This window comes from Phyllobates terribilis, unplaced genomic scaffold, assembly GCF_046119375.1.
Source record: "Phyllobates terribilis strain yellow unplaced genomic scaffold, ASM4611937v1 Scaffold_10__3_contigs__length_209671492, whole genome shotgun sequence".
NCBI classification, from domain to species: Eukaryota; Metazoa; Chordata; class Amphibia; order Anura; family Dendrobatidae; genus Phyllobates; species Phyllobates terribilis.
This window is the reverse complement of record NW_027362770.1, coordinates 46,057,403-46,077,532: the sequence shown is the minus strand read 5'-3', so window position 1 is coordinate 46,077,532 and position 20,130 is coordinate 46,057,403. Positions and strand designations below refer to the sequence as shown.

The window sequence follows — 20,130 nt, the reverse complement described above, 5'->3', positions numbered from 1 at the left end:
ATTTACGTAGAATGAGCTTACGGGTGAACAGCTGGAGGTCCTTTAGGGCAATAAAAAAAAAGTGAAACATGTTAGTGGGGGAAAAGGTCAAACCCTTATTTAGGACCTCCAGCTGTTCAGCCGCGAGAACATGGAAGGACAAGTTGATAACCTGTAAGCCCCCCTGGGATCCACTCACCCAATACTGTGAAGTGCCCTTATTCTTGCTGGTCTGTCTCGTCTGAACTCTCTTAGATAATTGTAGAGAGGAACCTTGGATATCCATTGATTTCAGTGCTATGCCCACGTTCTCATTACATTAATCTTTCACCTCCTCTGATGTGGTGCACATGCGCCACCTCCTCTGGTTGCTGGGTGCTCACCTGGCCATCTCAATGACGCCTGCAGGTACTCGGGTGCTTGGGCATGTTCTATGCCGGGCGCTCGCACATGCGCGGTGCGTTTTGATGGCTTGGGTGGGTGCTCGGCGCCTTGGTTGGCTGCGCATGCACCACTTCTGAGCACTCGGGAGAGGGAGACAGATACGCCCCCTTCTTTTGACCATGTGATCGGTCACATGACGCCTCATGTGACCGGCCCCGGGGGCTTAAATTAGGTCCTTTTGCCACTGTTTAATACTGCCCCTTGAGAAAGCGGCTGTGTATGCCGTGAAACGCGCGTCGGGGTCCACCACCACGTCCCTGGTGCTGCCTCTCCTTTCCACAGCCCTGCGGCCACTTACTACTGGTAAGATCATCATTGGATTAACCAGCCTGTCTATATGTAAATTGCTGATGGATGCTTTAGATACACTTACACTGGCACTTGTTATATAATGGTGATTATTCTTATGCCCTACCTGTGCTGTACTTTATATCTATACTTTTTGCAGCTTGTTTTTGATGTTTCTATTAGGGTCTTGTCCCTTTTGTGGCTGTGGAGGATTTGGCTGCACTTTGTTGGCATCAGTTGTTAGTGTTTGTTTGTCCACATGAAAAAATGTTTTGTATTAAATAAATAAAATATGTATGTTTTAGTCATTATAACTCTGGTGTCTCCTTTCATATAATGTTTGCTAGGAATTGGTTCACCTTGGTGCGTGTGGAAAGGAATTGCTCCCACTCCCACCATAATATTAGGATTTGGGCTATTTTGCTCATTATACTGTGTAGTGGCCATTGATGGGAATCAGAGCTGTATTGCAGCTCATATTAGTGTAATTTCTATCCAAATTATCAACAGCATATTCACAGGAGCTTTATGTAGCTTCTTAATCTGCTTATAATTGTGGCCACTTCGCCATTGAAGTCTATGAATATTGTAGTGGCCAAAAATTAGCAAACCCAAAGTTATGCATATCTCACAATTTCATGTGACACATTGTGCAGGATGTTTTCTAGTCTTCAACCACAACCAATATTAATGTCTTGGACCTTTGTGAAGGATACAAATACTGACGACTTCACAATAGTTGTGTGACAGGTGTGTTTCTAGCACTTGAGTAGAGGGTTGTTAAATTAATGCTCTGCTTACCTGTAATTAGCAATGTAAAATGAAATAATAGAGCTCAGTTCAGTCTTTAGATATCCATGGCTGGTTGCGGCAATTATATAAATAGTAGGCAACACAAATTATCACGTAAGTCTTAGTATAAGACACAAGAGCACACACAGATATGTAATGCAGGAAAGTAGAAAGCCTCAAGAGAAAGTATGTTGTTAAATGAAGCTGGTGTTTAAGCAAAAAGGTAAAACTAGTCATACACATTAGATAGCTGTTGGCCGAATGATTTTATCCTGGCTCTCCCATGTATAGGAGTACACTCACTCGGTCAAGTGCCCGTGTGCCTATGAGAGAGCCACTGCCAGAATCCACTCCGTTGGCAGCGGTTTATCTCTGTAACGGAAAATTGATTAGCCATTGAAATGCAATAAGCCGGAGCATTCTCTTCCACAATATCATATCTCAAGGTAGTGTCTGAAGACCCCAATACGCATTAGATAGTTGGCTGATTCCACCAAAATCACCAACTTTTATATATTATGTATGGGGGCCTCACGTCTATAAAATAACTCAATAGGCCAGGAGGCTTTTTTTTTCTTAGGGGCTAAACAATGTGGGCATGTCCTCCACGTATAAGCTATTTTTCTTTATCGCTAATTAATGGAAGTCCTACATGGGAGGCGCCCCTGTATAAACTCAGAATGTCCTAATAGAGTATTTGAAAATATTGTTTCTGGAAATCCTAACCCAAAATTTAAGTGGTATCTACAATTCACTGGTTAGTTTTCATTGCCAACAACCTTAGCAAGTTTCCTTTTATGGTACAAGATGAAGATCATGGGATCAATTCATCAGAGCTTTAATGCCAGAATTCTGGAATAAAATGATTTTAAAAGTCATAAAATTAAAAGTCAGAAAGTTTCTTGCACAACAATGAAGTTGTGTAAAAATTTTGCAACTTTGCAGTTTCCTTATTGAAAAGCCTCTATCAAAATGGGCGGAGCTGAGGAGGGGTCGATGTGGGATGGACAAAACTATGCCCATCTATCAAATTTAGTAAAAGTTCTAGATGTTTTTTTACACCTAATCATGGACTGGAGTAGCATTTTTGGAGAGGAGCACGGAAGCATACACTACTGAGAAGATGTGCCAAATTCATTAGGTGGCATGTGCCACTTACTGAATTTGGAGCATCATTCTCCAGTGAGCCAGTCTTAATGAATCGGCTCCTCTGTGCCAAGCAAACACTAAGAAAAGCAACCCTCCAATTGAAATGTAAAATTTTGCTGTAAATGGCATATGTATAGTCAGCATACCTGGTTCCCCCCTCATGAACCCCATTTCTTCATTCCAAAATGGCAGATGGTATCATATTTTGATATGCAGAGTAATTTTAAAAAGTATAAGAAATGTCTTTATTGTCTTTAAAGAAGCTGGGCACAACATTTTATTATGTCCCCAATGTATCCCCCCAGGGTTCATAAGTGTCTTTGTAATTACCTTCTATTGCAGGTTCTGCCTGTGAGCGGCACTATCGGTGGCCGCTCACAGGCATCACGTGACCCCGCGCTGATGTCACGACAAGTGAGGCGTGACTCAGTGCTGAGGTCCCCACGGTGGCTTCTGGGTTGTGGGCGGGGTTATTCCCTGTGTCACACCCAGCATCCACCGTGCGCTTTCCCAATGAATGGGGAGAGGGAGTGCGCGCCGTGGATGCTGGGTCTGACATGCGGGGTAACCCCGCCCACAATCCAGCATCCACCAGTGGAACACAGGAGAGGGACCCTCGGCTGCAGCCTGGACTTGTGACGTCAGCGGATGTCAGAGCCAGCTGCAGGTGGGGGTCGCGTGATGCCTGTGAGCGGCCAGTGATAGCACCGCTTACAGGCAGAACCTGCAACAGAAGGTAATTGCAAAGACACTTATGGGCCCCTCGGGGATACATTGGGGAGGGGATAATAAGTAGTGGACAACCCCTTTAAGAAATATCTTTCTCTTTATTTTTCTCCAATGAATCGCTAATGGAGTGTCAATGATATCATGACATACATGCAGTCTGTATGTTTCCCTACTAATCTATTGGAAGAAAAGAGAACGGGGCATGTTCCAGACTTCTTAGAATGACTCAACTTAAGGAATTCTGAAAACGGAAACTGAACTCACAATCAGAATTAATAAGGGTATCAAGTACGTTGACTATATGTTTGCCATGTAAGGTCCCATTTTCTATTAGTCTAATAAATATGTGAGATCCAGCAGAAAATATTAACTGTCTTCTTCAAATTAACTTCACATAAAAATGTTTAAAATGCCAGTAAGAATTCGAGAGAAGCATTACCTTTGTACTCCCAAGCCTCCTCGACCCGTTTCTGCCTTGTGTTCAGCGGAAATTCTCTTAAAAACCTGAGCATTCATAGACACTGTCACCCCTATTAAAACATTTGTGAAATTGTCCTATAACATCCAGAGGCATTTGGAAAAATTGAAAAAACAGCGGTGTTTCAGATTGATAAGGATAATCGAACACTTTTTTGTATTAGATTTTTTTTTTAGAAGAAAGGCAGGGATGGATTTTAACTTACTAGTGTTTTTTGTATTTTTTTTTACACTGAATTCTCTTATAATAAACCATAAGTAAAGTGATATAAAAATACTGAAAAGATTCATACGGCACACATAATTGCATATTTGTGCATAATTACATTAGAATATAAAACAAGAAAAATCAAAGTGAAGGAACTATATTATCCTGTATAAATTATATTTTATTCATTTTTTTTTAAATTCTGTTGTACAATTAATCAATTTATATATATATACACACACAACATAGTACTATATTATATAGAATTTTGAGGAACCCTATAAGATATTTATTATTTAAATTACAGGTTGATTACTCTATTGGAAAGCTGCATGTTTGTTTTTTTTTATCTGTCAGTCATCATGACAAAGTATATCAGCTCATGCCTGAGACCATATCCCCGACATTATCTGCATTAAAAAGTGAGATGTTTGTCCATATCAAGTAAAATGATTAAAAGCTTATTAGAGTCGTTCATAGCAGTATGATTTTCCCGACGTCTCAGAAAGACCCCTAGTCTGTCCTTTCAAGCTATTGTAAAGGGAGCAATTCAAATCTCCTTTTGTCAGCATGAATGACCACTCTTAAAGCTCTTTTATGCAAACATATTCCCTACAGGCATATGCCCTTTAGCTCTATTACTGATTTACCCAAGTATTCATCCTCTACCTTCTGCTTTTCTTCTTGACAAACTGAAGTTCCAAATGACACGAGCCTTTGGCTTTTTTTTTTTTTGCTCACTGAAATGTATAGACCTAAAATGAGACAGTGGACATCTCACACACTTTCTATTTCTGAAAGAAAGACTTTCTGAATGATTGATTTTTATTTCTTTTGTTACTTTTATGGGTAGCAGTTGGTCACAGAAATTACAAAGAAAAACTAATTCTACTCTAAGTATCGGTAACTAATTGTAATAGAAGGAAAATGTAGGGCAAAAAGAAAAATCTAGACCCTAGATACATGCAAATTGGAAGCACTAAGGAACAATGAAAATATCTTAAATTGACTGACTGTTGTGGCAATTGGCTGGTGCCGGTACCAGAGTCCGCGAAGATGTATTTTCCCAAGACTCCTCGGAAGTGGTTAAATGAGCACTTTGGCTATGCTCCAGCTCCAAGATCCTATGATGTGAAGGTTACAGATGACCTCAAGGGACCAGTATCATTTGAAAAATCCCAGTGGTTTAAAGCAAAGAAAGATTCGTGTGCCGAAAGTCATAGTGTGGATAGAGATGATAAGCCTACGTCCGTGCAACGCCTTCACAAGCATACTTCTCTTCGTCCAACACCAAATCTGAGACAGAAAACTAAGAGGGACACAAAATTCATCCGAGAAACAAAGAAACAGACGGCCATAGAAAAAGAGATCTGTGCTCTCTTAAAGGAACAGGATATGAGACTTCAACTTTTGGAAGAAGAACTCAAAAAGACGAAGCTTAAATTGGTCACCATTGTGTAAGAAAAAACTTCCCTTGCTGCAAGGCAAATTGCTCTTGAACAAATTAAATGACATCTTAAAAACAAAGTTTTCTGATGACAGATCAAAGTGAAAAATTACCAGTTTATGTGGTGAACTAATGAAAGCAAAAAATAAAGTAGATGCAAAAGACAAGGAAACTAATGGTCTTCAAGCAAATTTTGAAGGCCAAATCCAGATGCTGCAAGCAAGCTTGGCAGAGTCCAAGGCTGATGTGAAGTCTCTGAAAGAAAAGAATACACTTCCAGTTTAAACTGAAGAATTGAAAGGAGAGAATAGAAATCTTGAGGCATACCTATCACATGCCCATGAAAATATGCAAGATCTTGGACAGCAAATGAACACTCAAGAACAAGAATATGAAGGCAAATTACAAGTCGCAGCATCTCAAATATCTGAGCAGAGTCTGGCCCTTGCACTTGAAGACATTGAGCGTAAACTCCTGGAGGCTCAAACAAAGCTAGAAGAAGTTCTACAAAAAGTTACTCAGCTGGAAGTGCAGCTTGCCCCAACCTAAGAGGAAGCAAAGGATCAAGTTGGTACAGGAGAAAGATAAGACCGAGAAGGAGCTATCCAATATGCTGGAGCAAATGAGTGATTTCATTTCACAAGCTGAAAACTACAAACTTTAAAGAAGCCAAAGGCTAAACTTCAGACAAAACGAAGAGGCATTGTGCATTTTGGCATAATAAGAGAGCTGGAGGCCAAGTATATTGTACTACCGCAGGAAAAGGAAAGCCTCTTAGCTGAAAGCAACATATGAGAGTATAGTTTATCTGCAGAATTTGAAGTCCTAAAGCAGAATGTGAGTCAAGGAGATGGAGAGCTGCTGGAGAAGGAAATGGTAACGGAGATCTGGACCACTGCCCTTGTTCTTGAATTTGTTTAACATGCAGCTACAGGAGCTTTCTCACCCCAACTTCCTGCTTTGCTCAGGGGTTGGTGCACTCCAGAAAAATGCCAGCTTGTACTAGCTGCATCGTTGCATCACTGGTCCAAACTGTATGGTCTCACAGGCTGTCAGCTGAAAAGCAGCTTTGCCTCAGCAGCTTGGGAGAACTGAATCCAGCAAGGTTCAGGGTGGCGTTAGCAGGTGGTAGAGCATAGTCTGCTTGCTCTGCACTTCTTGCCTAAGTAACCAGCCAGGTTGGAACTAAAGCATGTAAAATAACATAAGAATAGATGAATTTAAAATTTTAGAATTTATAGAGCATTACTTGAGAATGTAAAGATTTTAATAATGGGTACATTTTAAAGTTGTTCTTTTTATGAGTACTTGGCAATTTTTTCCCTTTTATGAACTATGTCATAATTAACTAATGATGTCATAATCATTCAATGTCATAATTATTTGATGATGTCAGAAACATTCGATGATGTCATAAAAAAGAAAATATCTTACTTTTTTTTCTTCAATGGAATCTGTCAATATAAAAAACAGTTTTTACCTTACCTGTAGCCATAGTGCTAATCTGCAGGTAAATACAATTTCAAACACATTCTGCTGTCTAACGTGATGCTTGGCTGCAGGGAGAAAATGAAGCTATATTCTCCCTGCAGCCTCTCTCTTTCTTTAAGTGGCATTTGTGACTGCACTAGTAGCAGTGAGCATTCACCTTTCTCTGCGCAGTGAGAGTGCAGTAATTACTGCCCTGCTTCTACAGTATCAGACTGCTCCGCAACGTGTGTGCTCAACACCATGTCACTCAAGGTCTGTGGGCTCTACACATTGTGTAGAATGTAGTGATTGCTCACTGCTACTGGTGCTGCCGCTGGAATGAAACTAAGAGTATGCAGGGAGAATAAAAATTAATCTTCTCCCTGCAGCCAAACATCCCACTTGACAGCAGAAAATGTTTGCAATGGTATTTACCTGCAGATTAGCACTATGGCTGCAGGTAAAAACTGTTACTAATGACCAGTCTCTTTCAAAGGGGTTGGCTGCTTTATGTAGAAACCTTACTCATGTGTTGCAGATAGGAATAACGTTAGCCATGACTAAGAAGCATTTAACACTATTGGTACGAAAAGCAGAGGCTCATAAGACTACTCTTTTCTACTTGGATGTTTTTTTCTTTATCATATTGGATTTTAATCTAATGAAATAAAGGATTCAGATTTTTATCTTTGAAAATGAGTGCTGGAACTTTCTTTTCTCTTAACCTTATATCTATATTGTGGCATAATTAGGAGGCTGGTATCCATTGCTGTGCACTCTCTACCAGACCATCATTGATATGAACTATTTTGGATATTTAATTCTTGGAAGGTGAGCTGGAAACATCTTCCTCTTTTCTTACATGTGGCAGACAGGAATACATTACACATACTAATTTATCTTCTTCAGAACTTTGACTTTATTTCTCCTTCTTATGAGTGATGCCCCTTGTTGAAGAGACACTTTTCTCCCCAACTCTTTGTTACTTTTGTCCATCCCACCATATGACATGGACTTGAATATTGACAGTCGTGTCCATGCCTTAACCTCTTTAGTTGCCCTACCTGGACCAGTCCATGCAAGGATGCACACACTAGGTAAGAGTTGTACCCAATGTATGGCAGACTGGAATATATTAAACTTAGTAATATATATTCATCAGAAGTTTTGCTATCCTTCTGCCGATATTTTTTTTTAATAGCAAAGCCCTCTGCTAAATTGAAAACCTTTCACTCTGCCTCTACGTTGTTCTCACGTATTCCAAAGTGTGACATTAAGAGTCATGTTACAAGCCTTGCCAATACCCCAACCTCTGAACATGCAAATGCGCGTGCACTGGTGCCCTCCTTATCATGTTCCAGCTCATGCACCATAGTCTCTGTGTGCATCTATTCTGTGTGCATCCTTATATGTCCAGGTTTAGGATGAAAGGAAAACTAGCACATATGCATTTGCAAGCTTAGAGGTTCAGACATGGGCAAGACTTTGTATTGCACAACATGTAACACGTAAGGATGGACAAGAGCATCACAGAAAATGATTTCTTCTTAGTGAGGGATATTGCTCATAAGAGGAAAAATTCAAAGCAGAATTTCTGATGACGATATACTAACAAGGGTAATGTATTTCAGTCTTCCAGACATTAGAAAAGAGTCCAACCCCTTTAAGTTCATCATAAATGTATAATAGCTGTTGGCCGAAAGCTCACGCATATGTTTTTATTGAGAAGACTAAAATAGGCTGCTGCCAAAAGCTTCTTATTTATTGGGGGTTAGTGGAAATGTGGAATATTGAAATGTAATGTCTTCTATTGTGCAATACCCCCATTTAAATTGGATATTCATTAATTTTGTTCTTCCAGGGCCTATCTAGTCAGTATTAGAGATGAGCGTTGTTCTACTCGAACTGTTCGCCAATCTCAAATTCGAGCTGTTTTGGGCGGTGTTCGAGCCGTTCGGCGAACACGAACGATTTGAGAAAAATTCGGCTGTTCGAGGTTATGTTCGATAACTGTTCGTGCACCAAAATCATAACTGGATTTTTTCTCAGTAATGATGAAAATTAATGTTAATACGCAGTTTGAGTGTACAGTGGGGTGGGGGGAGGGGCAGGGGATGGATCTCTGCAGGAATAATGAAGATCTACATTTTTTTTTCACTTTCCCGCATTTGCAGTGGGGAGGTGCAGTCTGTCAGCCTATCAGCAGCGCACACACGGAGCGAACTGCTGTTTTTCACACAAGCAAGGGCATGTGTCATTGGCAGTGTATGTCACATGTCCTTGCCCTATAAGACCAAGCCATTTTCCCCGTCGCCACCATTTTCTCACTGCTGCAGCTGCGTGTTAGACGGCACCGATGTTGCTGTGTGCGCTATACCTTGTTAATTTCAAGCCAATTTTCGCACAAATCTACAGATAGCTTGGGAGTAGGGAACAGTTGTGATTGCAGTCCTTTTAAGGACTAGGTTACAGCATTTCCTACGACTTTTATCAGGCAGGTCTGTGCTCTTAAATAGATAGATTGGGGAGTAAAGACTAATTGTAATTGCAGTCCTTTTCAGGACTAGGTTACATCAGTTCCTATCAGTTTTTGCCAGGCAGGTCTGTGCCAGTGCTGTGCAAGTTTTTTTCACAGCATTTGGCTGAATCTAGCAAAGCTAATCCTTTTTGGCCTATTGCAGAGTGTGTTAGTCAGTGGAGTAGCCTATCTGTGTTGCAAGATATACCACCTGTGTATAGAATACCAATTTTTTTACTGCACCTAGTGAAGTAAAATCTTTTGGGCATAGCATCATTCTATTAGTCCATCTATACTGACCTCCATCAGGTTGCAAATTGAATATAATTTTTTTCTGCATCTAGCTCTGAAAAAATATTTGGGCTTCTAGCAGTGTGTGGGACTTGTTCTATTCGTCCATCTATACTGACCTCCATCAGGTTGCAAACTGAATATAATTTTTTTCTGCATCTAGCTCTGAAACAATATTTGGCCTTCTAGCAGTGTGTGGGACTTTCTCTATTAGTCCATCTATACTGACCTCCATCAGGTTGCAAACTGAATATATTTTTTTTCTGCATCTACCTCTGAAAAAATATTGGGCTTCTAGCTGTGTGTTGGACTTGTTCTATTAATCCATCTATACAGACCTCCATCAGGTTGCAAACTGAATATATTTTTTTTCTGCATCTACCTCTGAAAAAATATTGGGCTTCTAGCTGTGTGTGGGACTTGTTCTATTAATCCATCTATACAGACCTCCATCAGGTTGCAAACTGAATATAATTTTTTTCTGCATCTAGCTCTGAAAAAATAGTTGGCCTTCTAGCAGTGTGTGGGACTTTCTCTATTAGTCCATCTATACTGACCTCCATCAGGTTGCAAATTAAAAATAATTTTTATCTGCATCTAGCTCTGAAAAAATATTTGGCCTTCTAGCAGTGTGTGGGACTTTCTCTATTAGTCCATCTATACTGACCTCCATCAGGTTGCAAATTAAAAATAATTTTTATCTGCATCTACCTCTGAAAAAATATTTGGGCTTCTAGCTGTGTGTGGGACTTGTTCTATTAGTCCATCTATACTGACCTCCATCAGGTTGCAAACTGAATATAATTTTTTTCTGCATCTAGCTCTGAAAAAATATTTGGCCTTCTAGTAGTGTGTGGGACTTTCTCTATTAGTCCATCTATACTGACCTCCCTCAGGTTGCAAATTAAAAATAATTTTTATCTGCATCTAGCTCTGAAAAAATATTTGGCCTTCTAGCAGTGTGTGGGACTTTCTCTATTAGTCCATCTATACTGACCTCCATCAGGTTGCAAATTAAAAATAATTTTTATCTGCATCTACCTCTGAAAAAATATTTGGGCTTCTAGCTGTGTGTGGGACTTGTTCTATTAGTCCATCTATACTGACCTCCATCAGGTTGCAAACTGAATATAATTTTTTTCTGCATCTAGCTCTGAAAAAATAGTTGGCCTTCTAGCAGTGTGTGGGAATTTCTCTATTAGTCCATCTATACTGACCTCCATCAGGTTGCAAATTAAAAATAATTTTTATCTGCATCTAGCTCTGAAAAAATATTTGGCCTTCTAGCAGTGTGTGGGACTTTTTCTATTAGTCCATCTATACTGATCTCCATCAGGTTGCAAATTAAAAATAATTTTTATCTGCATCTAGCTCTGAAAAAATATTTGGCCTTCTAGCAGTGTGTGGGACTTTCTCTATTAGTCCATCTATACTGACCTCCATCAGGTTGCAAATTAAAAATAATTTTTATCTGCATCTACCTCTGAAAAAATATTTGGGCTTCTAGCTGTGTGTGGGACTTGTTCTATTAGTCCATCTATACTGACCTCCATCAGGTTGCAAACTGAATATAATTTTTTTCTGCATCTAGCTCTGAAAAAATATTTGGCCTTCTAACAGTGTGTGGGACTTTCTCTATTAGTCCATCTATACTGACCTCCATCAGGTTGCAAATTAAAAATAATTTTTATCTGCATCTACCTCTGAAAAAAATATTTGGGCTTCTAGCTGTGTGGGACTTGTTCTAGTAGTCCATCTATACTGACCTCCATCAGGTTGCAAACTGAATATAATTTTTTTCTGTATCTAGCTCTGAAAAAATATTTGGCCTTCTAGCAGTGTGTGGGACTTTCTCTATTAGTCCATCTATACTGACCTCCATCAGGTTGCAAATTAAAAATAATTTTTATCTGCATCTAGCTCTGAAAAAATATTTGGCCTTCTAGCAGTGTGTGGGACTTTCTCTATTAGTCCATCTATGCTGACCTCCATCAGGTTGCAAATTAAAAATAATTTTTATCTGCATCTAGCTCTGAAAAAATATTTGGCCTTCTAGCAGTGTGTGGGACTTTCTCTATTAGTCCATCTATACTGACCTCCATCAGGTTGCAAATTAAAAATAATTTTTATCTGCATCTACCTCTGAAAAAATATTTGGGCTTCTAGCTGTGTGTGGGACTTGCTCTATTAGTCTACCTATACTGACCTCCATCAGGTTGCAAATTCAAAATAATTTTTTGTCTGCATCTAGCTCTGAAAAAATATTTGGCCTTCTAGCAGTGTGTGGGACTTTCTCTATTAGTCCATCTATACTGACCTCCATCAGGTTGCAAACTGAATATATTTTTTTTTCTGCATCTACCTCTGAAAAAATATTTGGGCTTCTAGCTGTGTGTGGGACTTGTTCTATTAGTCCATCTATACTGACCTCCATCAGGTTGCAAATCGAATATAATTTTTTTCTCCATCTAACCCAGCCAATAGTTTTGGCCTAATACCACAGTTTGGCCACTCAGCTCTGCTCGGTTCCCATCCATTGTTTTTTTGTGCAAACAACTCCAGAGTTGTGAATTAGTTAACCACCAAAATGAGTGGAAAAAGGCCTGCTGCTGGTGGAAAGGGGAATAGGCGTGTTGGGAAGGGGAAAAAAGGTTGTGTCCGTGGGGTAGGTGTTAAAGCAACAGTAACATCTGCAGAAGAAAGACCATCTTCCAGCCAAACTAAAATGTCTACTTCTTTTAGCGGACAATGTGATAAGATCCCTTTCTTACGGCCACGCCAATCGCTACAAATTCCAGATGAGGCACAAAAACAGCAGGTGCTTCAACGGATATCAAGTGCTCCTTTAAGTGGGCTCTCCTCCACATCAACTGCAACATCACAAATACTCCAGTCCTCAAAAGTGTCACCCCAATCGCACTTGCTTCCTCACAGCTCCCAAATCTCCAGCTGCCCGTCTGAGTATGAGGTAGAACAGATGGTTGAGTTTGCAGAGCTGTTTACTCATACTATAGCCTGGGAATCAGAGGTCGACTCCAGCGCTTCTGTGAATCCAGACGAGGAAATGATCTGCACTGATGCCCAGAATCTTTATGAGTCGGATCCAGGACCAGACGCAGAAGGTTCTGACCATAATGTAGACCCTCATTCCCAAACTGTAACTCCTGTTGGTGGAGACAATGAGGAAGACGATGATGAGACTCAAATACCTGATTGGAGCGACAACTTTAGTTTTTTGTCAGGGCAGGAACAGGTTGGCTCTGAGGACGACGGGTGTGATAACGCACAGGGTGATGATGATGAGGTTGGAGATCCCACTTACTGTCAACCCACAGTCAGCCAAGAGATGAGGTCAGCAGAGGAGGTGGAGGAAGATGCTAGTGACGACGAGGTCAGGTTGCGCCTTCCTGGACAGAGACGTAGTACTGGAAGCACGTCAACAACTGCATCCTCAAACACAACTCTGCCTCTCACCACAAGTCGTGGTGGCTCTTCAGGTCGCATGGGTGCTAAGCCTTGCATAGCCTGGGCATTTTTTCAGATCGATAAAGATGACCCAACTCGTGTTATCTGTAACATTTGTCAGCAAAAGCTAAGTAGAGGCCAAAAAATACATAGTTTGAGTACTTCATGCATGAACCGGCACATGGACATGAAGCATAAGTTGCAGTGGGAAGCTCAGTGTGCTACAATGCGGCCTAGCCGGCCGGGCCAACCACCGTCTGCCATATCTTGTGCATCCGCGGCCTCTTCATCCTCTGTGACTGGGGGGACAGCAGTCACACCTGTTTTGGGGCGCAGACCTGCCACCTCTTTACACGCAACAGCCAGCGTGATTGGCAGGTCATCATTTTCTTTGGAGGTGGTAACACCAGCTGGTGTTGAGCGCTGTCCGACATCGATAGCACCACCTTTGGATCAAGGCAACCTAACATGTCCGCCTGCATCTTCCTCACAGACCGGCAGTTTGCCGGGGACACTCTTATCAACCCCGTCTAAGCACAATAGCCAGCCCTCGGTCCCTCAGATGTGGACAAGTAAAAGACCATTTCCTCCTAGCCATGAGAAAGCTAAGAGGTTGAATTTCACCATCTGCAAGCTCTTGGCTACAGAAATGCTGCCTTTCCGCCTGGTGGACACAGAGGATTTTCGAGACCTTATGTCCGTCGCAGTGCCCCAGTACCAGATGCCCAGTCGGCACTACTTCTCAAAGAAAGGTGTGCCTACGCTCCACCAGCATGTCGCACACAACATCACCGCTTCTTTGAGAAACTCTGTGTGTGACAGGGTGCATTTCACCACAGACACTTGGACGAGTAGGCATGGACAGGGGCGTTACATGTCGCTGACTGGGCACTGGGTAACTATGGTGACAGCAGGACAAGGGGCTGCTGTCCAAGTCTTGCCGTCCCCACGAGTTGTGTGTCAATCCTCTTTATGTCAAAGTTCCTCCACTGCCTCTGCCTCCTCAACCTCCTCTCGGTCTTCCACCTGCACCCAAAGCCTGTCTGGTCATGCCACAAGCTTTCTAACTGCGCAGAAGGGATCCTGCACACCTCCTTACTATGCTGGCAGTAGGGCTCAACGTCATCAGGCGGTTTTTACATTGAAATGTCTGGGAAATGTGAGTCACACAGCTGAGGAGTTGTGGTCAGCTCTGGAGAACAAATTTCATGAATGGTTGTCTCCACTGGACCTGAAACCAGGGAAGGCCGTGTGCGACAATGCTGCAAACCTGGGTGCGGCCCTTCGCCGGGGCAATGTCACACACGTGCCTTGTATGGCTCACGTGTTGAACCTGGTTGTCCAGCAATTTTTAGCCCACTATCCCAGACTAGATGGCCTTCTGCAGAGGGCACGGTCGCTGTGTGCTCACTTCCGCCGTTCGCATCCCGCAGCTCAGCGACTTACATCTCTACAGAAGTCGTTGGGCCTGCCACTTCACCGGCTAAAATGCGATGTGCCTACCCGGTGGAATTCAACTCTGCACATGTTGCAGCGACTGTGGCAGCACCGAAAAGCCCTGGTGCAATACGTTCTGACGTATAGCCTGGGCCAACGAGATCCAGAGGTGGGGCAAATCACGCTGGAGGAGTGGTCTCAGATCAGGGACCTATGCACCCTTCTGCACAGTTTTGAAATGGCGACGAAGATGTTTAGTTCTGACGATACCATTATCAGCATGACTATTCCGGTGATTTACATGCTGGAGCACATGTTAAACAGAATTCGGAGTTAGGTGGTGGCACAAGAGGAGGTGGAGGAAGTAGAGGAGGAGGAGTTGTATGCGGAAGGGCTAACATCTGCAAGGTCCAGACTGTCGGCAGCACCAAGGCGGCAGGCATGTGAGGGTGGGGGAGATGGTTTTACCAGGGCGCATGGTAGCAGCCAAACTAGTGAGGAAGGTGCAGGAGCCCAGGAAGAAGTGGAGGACGAACTGATGGAAGACTCATCAGATGAGGGAGACCTTGATCACTTTTCTGTTGTGCGAGGTTGGGGGGAGAGGACAGAGGAAGGAAGCCTGATTGTTACCTCGCCACCAACACAACAGGGACTTGGTGCTCCTGGATGCGCAACACACATGAGTGCCTTCTTGCTGCACTACCTGCAACATGACCCTCGAATTGTGAGAATTAGAAATAATCCTGACTACTGGGTTGCCACACTGTTAGATTCCCAGTACAAAAGTAAATTTGCCGAAATAATTCCTGCCATAGAAAGGGATGCACGCATGCAGGAGTATCAGCAGAGACTGTTGCAGAATCTTACATGTGCTTTTCCACAAAACACCAGTGGTGCACGTAGTGAATCTCACAGTTCCAACTTGCCAACCGTGGGACCGTCAAGTGTTCAGCACTCAAACCGTAACAGAACCACAGTATCTGCTGGTAACATCAATTTTGCGGAATCATTTCACCACTTTTTTAGCCCTTCCTTTGCAAGGCCACAGGAGACAAGAAGTCTGACACATATTCAACGCCTAGAGACGATGGTACAGGAGTATCTCCAAGTAAACATTGAAGCCATGACTGTGTCACTGGACCCTTGCTCTTTTTGGGCTTCCAATCTGGATAAATGACCGGAGCTAGCCACTTACGCCTTGGAGATCTTGTCATGCCCCGCAGCCAGCGTTCTGTCTGAACGTGTGTTCAGCGCTGCTGGTGGTGTGCTGACAGATAAGCGCACGCGGCTCTCCACTGATAATGTAGACAGACTCACGTTCATAAAGATGAACAAATCATGGATCCGAAACGACTTTTCTACCCCTGTGTCATCCTGGGGAGAGTAAAAGCTTGATGATTGGTTAAAATCACCCTACCAACCGTTTTAAGCTTTCAAATTACTAATCATGTTTATCTGTATCTTGGCTGGAAAATAATTTGGGCTTTGTAGCAGTGTGCAGCACTGATTCTATTAGGCCATCTATAATAAGCTCCACCAGATTTAAAATTACTAATCATGTTTATCTGTATCTTGGCTGGAAAATAATTTGGTCTTTGTAGCAGTGTGCAGAACTGATCCTATTAGGCCATCTATACTAAGCTCCACCAGATTTAAAATTAATAATAATTTTTAGCTACATCTAGCCCGGAAAATAATTTTGGGGCTCCGAGATGTGCAAGACACATAAGTGCCTTCTTGCTGCACTACCTGCAACATGACCCTCATATTGTCAGAATTCGAAGTAATCATGACTACTGGGTTGCCACACTCTTAGATCCCCCAAACTTTTCGATCAACCTTTTCATTTTAATAAAGACCAAAAAAATGGTCATTTTTGAAATTATAAGCATTAGCAGGTTATTAGAAACTGAAATCAAACAGTTTTCAACTCAAAACTTTATTCTAGGTGATGTTTAATTTTCACATAGGACCCCTTGTTCGAAAGGAGCTTCTGAACTCTCTCGTCCATTGAATTTGTCAGGTTTTGGATGGTTTCTGCTTCAATTGTTTTGCATGAGGACAGAATACCGTCCCAGAGGTGTTGCTTAGATGTGAACTGCCTCCCGCCATCATAGACACTCCTTTTGATGATGCTCCAGAGGTACTGAATGGGGTAGAGGTCAGGGGAGCATGGGGGTCACACCATAAGTTTGTCCCCTTTTATGCCCATATCAGCCAGAGATGCAGATGTTTTATGTGCAGCATGAGATGGTGCATTATCATGCAAAAAAATGATCTTGCTGTGAAATACACGGTTCTTCTTCTTGAACCATGGCAGGAAGTGCTGTTTGAGAAAATCCACATACATTATGGAGTTCATCTTTAGCGCCTTCAGGGATCCTAAAGGGGCCGACAATCTCTCTCCCCACGATTCCAGCCCAAAACATTACTCCACCTCCTCCTTGTTGGCGCTGTAGCCGTGTTTGCGTGGGGTGTCCATCAACCAGCCATCCTCCACTCCATCCATCTGGACCATTGAGCGCTGCACGGCACTCATCCGTGAACAAAACAGTTTTGAAATCAGTCTTCATGTAATGTTTAGCCCACTGGAGCCGTTTCTGCTTGTGTGAAGTGGATAGAGGAGGTCGACAGGATGGCGTATGCACAGCTGCAAACCTCTGAAGGACCCTGCATCTTGTTGTTCGGGGGACGTTGGAAGCACCAGCAGCTTCAAAAACTTGTCTGCTGCTATGACAAGGCTTTTTTGCCGCTGCTCTTTTAACCTGACGTAATTGCCTGTAGGAAAGAGTCCTCAATTTGCCCTTATCAGCACGCACACGTGTGTACTGTGAATCAGCTACATACTTCTTGATTGCCAAGACACTTCATCCTGATCATCGCACAATGTTGATTGTAGTCATGCCTTGACCTAAACACTCCACAATTTGTTGCTTCTCAGCAGCCGACACATCCTTTTTCTTTCCCATTTTGGCAGAAAATGTAGGCTGCTTAATAATGTGAGACAGCCTTCTTAAGTAGTCTTGCCTTTCATTGGACACACCTGCCAAACTAATTAGCACAGGTGTCTGCAATTGCTTACAGTGATATAAAGAGCCCTGACACACATCTCCATCAATGAGTTTAACTGACAAACAAACAAATTCTTCCCTTATCACTCCTAAACACTTTTTGCATAATAATTTGGAACACAGTGTACATGTGCTTTTCCACAAAACAACAGTGGTTCACGTAGTGAATCTTACAGTTCTAACTTGCCAACCGTGGTCTGTATGGAGTTGTTCAATAAAGGGCCCAAAATTAAGATAACATAGATGGGAGAGGTCTCTATGAATAGGAATTCCTAAGTATTTGATACCCTGTGAGGGCCAGGCAAAGGGAAAGTTGGACTGGATGGAATCCTATATGGATTTGGGGAGGGAGACATCGAGGGCCTCAGACTTCGCTGCATTGATTTTAAATTTTGACCATGTAGCAAAGTGATCTATTTCAGCCATAACAGCATGGATGGATATGTGTGATTGAGTGATATATACTAGGACATCATCAGCAAATAGAGAGCACTTGTACTCGGTGCCTCCCACCTCAATCCACCTAATATTGGGGTTATGGCGAATTGATGAGAGTAGGTGCTCCGTCACTAGGATGTATAAGAGAGGGGACAGAGGACATCCCTGCCTTGTCCCATTGGTGATTGTGAAAGGTGATGAAAATGTTCTGATGCACCCCCTGGGCCTTGGGACACCCGGAGCCGGACCCTTTTTGGTGGATGCTGGTGGTTGTAGTCTTCGTGGCGGCGACCCGGTTCCGTGGCTCAGGGTGGTCAAACCAGTGGCGGAACTATTTATGTGGTTTTGATGTTTAAATGTCCGACTACGCCACCCGTGGATTGCGGTCAGAGTGAACCGCCGCTGCAGGGCAGACTGCTGAGGCTGGTGTTGTGGGTGCAGCAGAGCGTAGCATAACTCCCCACGGGAGGAGTATAGCCTCAGGGCAGTGTATGCGGAGGATGGGGGTGATGGTGCAGGGCAGCAGCAGTAACGACACGGAGTCAGTGATGCAGTCCAGGGCCTTTACTCACAGTTCTTATTATCCAGACCACGTCTGCAGGTAACGGCTGCCCACGTTGTACTGTGCTCACCAGGTGAGGGTCTCAGACAACTCCCAGATAACTTTGGAGCGCTTCACAGGACCCCCTTTGTGTGTCCTTTGTCTGGCCTTTCTTACCAACCCTTCTGTCCGGCTGCCTCGGGCCTCCTCTTGGTAAACTTGGCGCCAGTTTCCCTGACCCTATGTGGTGCCTTCCTAGCGGGTGTAGCGAGGGGTTGCGCCACATACAATGTCAGAGCCTCCGGTTTCTAGCTGAGGGTCGTTTCCTGCCTCCACTAGTTTCGGGGACCGGTCTCCCCCTTTGGCCTGACCCCTCCACGCAGGTGGATTCGGGCGTGCGGTGGCGACTCGCCCATCCGCACCCCTGGGATCCCTTCATTCCTCGTTCCTGGAGCCTTCTCCGCTCCTCTTCCTTCCTTCTCCCTCTTCCAGGCTTGGGCCTCTGTTACTAGGCCCGCCTCCGGAGCAGAGCTCATGCAGAGCCCCTGCTCCCTGCCACTTCTGCTCAGACTTCTCTGCACTGAACTAAGGTGGTGCCCACCTTTTATACTCCCTTCTCAATGCACCCAGGAACTGCTTCCTCCCTGCTCCTGCACTACAGGGTTCCCCTTCCTCAGTGTTCCCTCCCCCCACTCCAGCCAGGGACAGGGATTGTCGTGCCCATCTCAGAGGCATATTGGTCACCCTGCCCCACGGCAATGTGGTGTAATGCATGCAGGTGTCGGGTCCTGATCCACACTCCATCCTTACCTGAGAGTGAGATATCACACCTCTGGGTGAGGTGCAATACCTCTGTAGCAACCGAGCCCTCAGGGTGCTACAGTTCCATTTATCTTCAGCCTAGGTGACGTATTGTGATACAGGGCCGTGATTTTGGCTATAAAAGGGTCCCCTAGACCCCTACCCCAAGCTTTTTAAGAGAATCATATATGGCGTGCCAGGAGACTCTATGGAATGCTTTCTCAGCATCCAACGAGAGTATCTAATTACAAATTTTTAACTGCATCTAGCCCAGGAAATACTTTGTGCCTAGTAGCAGTGTCTGCTAGTCAGCGGATTATCCCGGCTGTTAAGCAAGCTACACCACCTGTAGTTTGGACACTTAATTTTTTCAAAGGAAATGCTTCGGGACCACGGGATACTCAGTGAAGAGCATCAGGAGGCACCCCAAGGCATAGGGGCTGGGACTGGCAGTAGGATGCCTTGCGGTGGACAGCCGAGCTCAATCCTTATAAAAGCTTTTTAACTGCAGCAGCTTTAGTGGACGCTACTGGAGCTGGAATTACGCGGATGCTGGCATGAGACTTGCCCTCCAATAGATCCTTG

General features: G+C 43.4%; 1 pseudogene; it reads left to right on the top strand.

Annotated features, from left to right (window-relative positions):
• Window positions 1–405: 405 nt before the first annotated feature.
• On the top strand, window positions 406–6,177 carry LOC141164025 (hyaluronan mediated motility receptor-like; annotated as a pseudogene).
• Window positions 6,178–20,130: the final 13,953 nt, after the last annotated feature.